The 4,877-nt window shown below is 44.7% G+C and overlaps 1 pseudogene; it reads right to left on the reverse strand.

Annotated features, from left to right (window-relative positions):
* Positions 1-503: 503 nt before the first annotated feature.
* Positions 504-2,823, reverse strand: LOC147732836 (pyruvate dehydrogenase (acetyl-transferring) kinase isozyme 2, mitochondrial-like; annotated as a pseudogene).
* Between the last annotated feature and the right edge of the window lie 2,054 nt (positions 2,824-4,877).

Raw genomic sequence — 4,877 nt, forward strand, 5'->3', positions numbered from 1 at the left:
TGTCATTCTGTCTGCGGCTGATTGCCACATACAGAATGACAATGGGCCAGTTTAAACTCTTCCAGCATTTGGTGGCCTCGGTATAGGGAGCACGTCTGTTCTCTTGATTTCTCTTCGTCAGTCTCAAAACTTCACATTCTCAAAGGCCTTTCCATCAGATTTATTATCAGTTTAGTGGTAACAGCTGCAAAAGGTAGGTCAAAATACTTTGAATGTTCAAAGTGCTGGAAATTTTTCAAATGAAGGTTTGAGACATGTTCTTTAAAGTGACACAGCACTCGTGATGTGAGATAATCGGACACACCGGTCCCACAGTGAAGGATTTGGACACAAAAAACAGATAAACAGTGCACAAAACCTCACGCTGTGAGGTTCCCCATGCTACTTGCATACATCACCCTCTATGCTGCAGCAGGTGTGTGATTAGTTCATGACTTAGTCTTTTGAGGGTGTCGAAGCTAGTCCTTGATATAGTGCCAGGCCAGTGTGAAAAATGCTGCCAGCTAGCTGAGCCGATATGTGGAGAGATTTTTGGGTTCCGTGCTGGGGATGAACCAGTCATCTTTTTCTTGAGTTGACTGGTAGTGTTTCCAGGCAGATTTGTTGTAGACAGAAAGGTGTTCCACTGAGTCCGTCAACAGTGCCTTCATATAAATTACAAACAAAACAGGTGATGGGCCGAATGTGGATCAATGTCACACATTCACCCCAGTCCAAAGATCTGGGCCCAAATCCATCGTTTTTTTGCACTCCACACCACCCTGGGTTAGACAATGGTGATATGCAAATCAGCTCTGACCCTGTGCCCCATGGGAACAGTCCGGTCCGAACTACAAAACCCATGTCCTTCCCAGAACGGAATCAAGCATCCGAGGACCGGACCGGTTTCGAGGTAACACCTCTCATCAGCCCGGCTAGCTTGACTCCAGTGGTGTGGAGTGCCTGGGACCCACGTCTGAGCATCCCCAGCGCACTTATGGCGGAATTTGCAAACAAAACAGGTGATGGACCGAATGTGGATCAATGTCACACATTCACCCCAGTCCAAAGACTGGGGTGAATGTCCACCATAAACGTGGAAGGGTATACTCAGACGTGAGCCCCTAGCTCATTGCACCATCAGGATTCAAGCAAGCCGGGCCGAAGACGGCTGAAATGCCAGAAACCGGTCCCCGTTAGCTTGTTTCCTTCCCAGTGAAAGAATTGGCTTGGTAGTTTGGTTTGCCCTGTTCCCATGATACACTGGGCCAGGGACAGACTAATTTGCATATAGCCAGTTTCTGAGCTGGGATGGTGCAGTGAGCTAAAAAACGGTGTTGGATTAAGCCCTGATCTCTTGACTGGGTGAGAGTATTCTGCTTAATTCAGAAACTCTGTCCATCACCACCCCCTGTTGTTTCATTATTTTGTCCACCATAAGCGTGGAAGGGTATACTCAGACGTGAGTCCCTAGCTCATTGCACCATCAGGATTCAAGCAAGCCGGGCCGAAGACGGCTGAAATGCCAGAAACCGGTCCCCGGTAGCTTGTTTCCTTCCCAGTGAAAGAATTGGCTTGGTAGTTTGGTTTGCCCTGTTCCCATGATACACTGGGCCAGGGACAGACTAATTTGCATATAGCCAGGTTCTGAGCTGGGATGGTGCAGTGAGCTAAAAAACGGTGTTGGATTAAGCCCTGATCTCTTGACTGGGTGAGAGTATTCTGCTTAATTCAGAAACTCTGTCCATCACCACCCCCTGTTGTTTCATATAAATTACTGCATCAGTTCCAAAGCCCTCCATGGAGCAAAGCTGCAGATCACCCTGGAAGTACTTGGCATAGACTCTAGAAATAGGAAGACCCTATCCAAAACCAGCCAGAGGTGTTCCACCTGCACCTAGCTGTGGCATGGGTGCAGTAGAATACATATAGCTGAAGAGCCTTTCAATCTTGCGTAGTGGGACACCACCTCCTCTGTCACTCATCTTAATAGCGACATTTTCGCCGCCGAGAGCCACCGTCACCTTGATAGGGGGAAACAAGGTACTGGAGCTGTGGTGTTCCACTGTAGCTCGCATAGCATTCTTCAAGAGCTCAAACAGCATGAGATGGGACATAAACGATGTGAATGGGGTGTCTTGGATCATTAGCATTGAGTGCCTGGATTTCCAGATTAGGCAAAGTCATATAGTATTTATCACACAGTATCTTCGCCATTTCATAGGCATCTCTCACTACGTCATTCACATCACAGTTTAGATCGATGCTTCCAATGAGTTGAGGATGTGCAGGGTTTGTCGTTCCATCAAAAATCAAAATGTGCTGGCTGATCAGCATGCAGATAGAGATGCGGCTCATGTAAAAGCAGTCCATAAAGTATTGCACTTTCTGATTTGTCACTGGGTCGATGCCGAAGGCTTCCTTGTACTCAATGACCCCCTGGGCTATAGTTGGGACCACGTCATTGTGACGGTTCCTGATGGTGATGAGAGCGTTTGCGAACTGTTCAAGGATGCTCTGGTCCTCTAGACTCTTATGAAGAAACTACAGGATGTCCAACAAACTCTGAACATACCAGCTCTGCACCAGCTGAACGGAAGGGGTTCCCAGAAGTCAATCTGGTAGCAAGTTAATCTCTTTCATGATGTTGGCGAGAGGCACTGGCAGCTCCTGGCGCAGGAAGGCAAGGAGGTTTTTTTCACAGGCATTGGTAGATCCGAAGTCTAGGAATTGCTTCATGGAGAGCGGGGAGGGAGAAAACTTGGAGAAATGGTTGATCTGCTTCGGGGCACCCCCTGCCCGGCTTGTGGCTAGCATCAGGGTGCAAACCACAGGGATCCTCATAGAGGGGCTGTCAGAGGAGGACCTGTATGGGCTGCTGTGTGTCTGCTCTCTGCAGCCCTAATCCAGGGCTTGATTTCAGGCTTGTTAGGCTCAACTCTCCCAGCCTGCTATTTCTTCCGGATTTCAATTGAAACTCTATTTGTTCCGCCTCTAGATTTCGGGTTCTAGGACCCTGGCATCGTCCAGAGGGTCTCGGTTGACTCTACGTCTCTTGCCGAATGAGAGCTGAAGCATTTTTATTATTACATAAAACAAAGACATAGTTGCTGCTTTTTTATTTATTTTATGCAACTAACATCCATTGACAAAGCCAATAGTCCTGGCTTGTTGTGGGTCTAATGATACTGGATCCAATGATAGAAACAGCAAAATACCAGTCAGGCAGCACATTATGCTCAGCATATATTTTAAGGTGGGGTGTTTTAAGCCACACCCTTAATTACATCAAACACGCCCGTTGGAGAGACCCCCAGATTATTCATCCCACTTAAAGCCCTGGAAACAACACCATGTCACAGTCACCTCGTGTCCTGGCACTGTGCATCATGCATGACTCATCACTTCCAAGATTTCAATTTGCCTATGTTCAGGGGCATAGTGAACTCTCCCCCACCCCACCCTTTGCTTTAGGAACTACAGCGTGGGTGAAGTTCTAGATGGGCCTCTTCTGTCTGCAACTGGATGGGTGGGTGGATGGGTGAAGGATGGGTGGCTAATTAAAAGGGGGTTGGAGAGAGAAAGGGAGGATGGATGGATGGATGAATGATAGCATGGATAAATGATTGACAGATTGGATGAGTGAAAAGAAGAATGTGAAGATGGATGAGTGAAAAGATGCATACATGAGTGAAAGGGATGGTGGAGTGCTGGAAGAAAGGATGGATGGATAAGTGAACGGGTGAATGGGTGGACGGATGAGTGACTGGGTGCATGGATGAGTAAGTGAAAGGGTGGCTGGATGGGTGAAAGGGTAAATGATTGAGTGGATGAGTGGATGGATGGGTGGAAGAATGGATGGATGAGTGAAAGGATGGCTTGGGTGTAAGGGTAAATGGTTGGATGGATGAGTGAATGGATGGATGGGTGGAAGAGTGGATGCATTAGTGAAAGGATGGGTTGGGTGAAAGGGTGGATGGATGGATGAGTGAAATGATGGATGAAAGGATAGATGATGGATAGGTGTGCAAATGGTTGAAAAGCTTTAGATATGGATGGGCACACAGATGGAAGGATGGAATGAATGGTGAAAGACTAAATGATGGAAGAAAGAATTAATAGATGACATTTTGAGTGACATCCTACTGCTACTTGAATGTTACACTAGTAAATTCAAAATTATCTTTATTTCGATTCTTTAGAAGCAATCATAAAAGTACAGATAAAAATACATTGATTACATTATTAAAATACATAATTATAGTACAGAAATTCATCAATCAATTCAAGGGATTGAGGCTCAGAAATAAAAGTTTAACATTTAAAGTGTTTTACAGTGCATTTAAATGTTGATACTTTTCCTAGTGCGCATCACATCTTTTAAATATAATGTTGTTGTTGCTACACATAGGTGGTTGTCAAGACATTGAATATTAAGCATCTCCAAATGACACTGTTGATGTCCTAATTCTCTTAATAATGGGAGTAAAATATTTTTCCTTGTTGCATCATAAAATTTACAAAACAGAAGGACATGGATAGTACTCTGAGGTGAAATATAATCAAAGGGGCAAGGAGGTAGATCATGCGTCCAATTATTAATCATAGGAAAACTAACCAGTCTGTGGAAAATACCAAATCTAAATTGTGAAAGTAAAAAAATGCTCATATTTATTTGATACATAGATTAAATAGGGCTGAATATTAAAAGTCGTTAAAACCATTTGATGCTGCAAGACAGAAGGTTTTAAGACCTCTGTTGCAATTCTATGTGAGTCCAGAAAAGCTAGACCCTCCCTCTTTAACTCTTTCTGTGAGATAGCTGAGATACTAGTAGGGTTCAAGAAATAATCTTCTCTCCCAATATCCTTTAAAAAGTTACAAACATAATTCACCCA

Source organism: Lissotriton vulgaris, chromosome 2_1, assembly GCF_964263255.1.
Source record: "Lissotriton vulgaris chromosome 2_1, aLisVul1.2, whole genome shotgun sequence".
In the NCBI taxonomy this organism is placed as follows: domain Eukaryota; kingdom Metazoa; phylum Chordata; class Amphibia; order Caudata; family Salamandridae; genus Lissotriton; species Lissotriton vulgaris.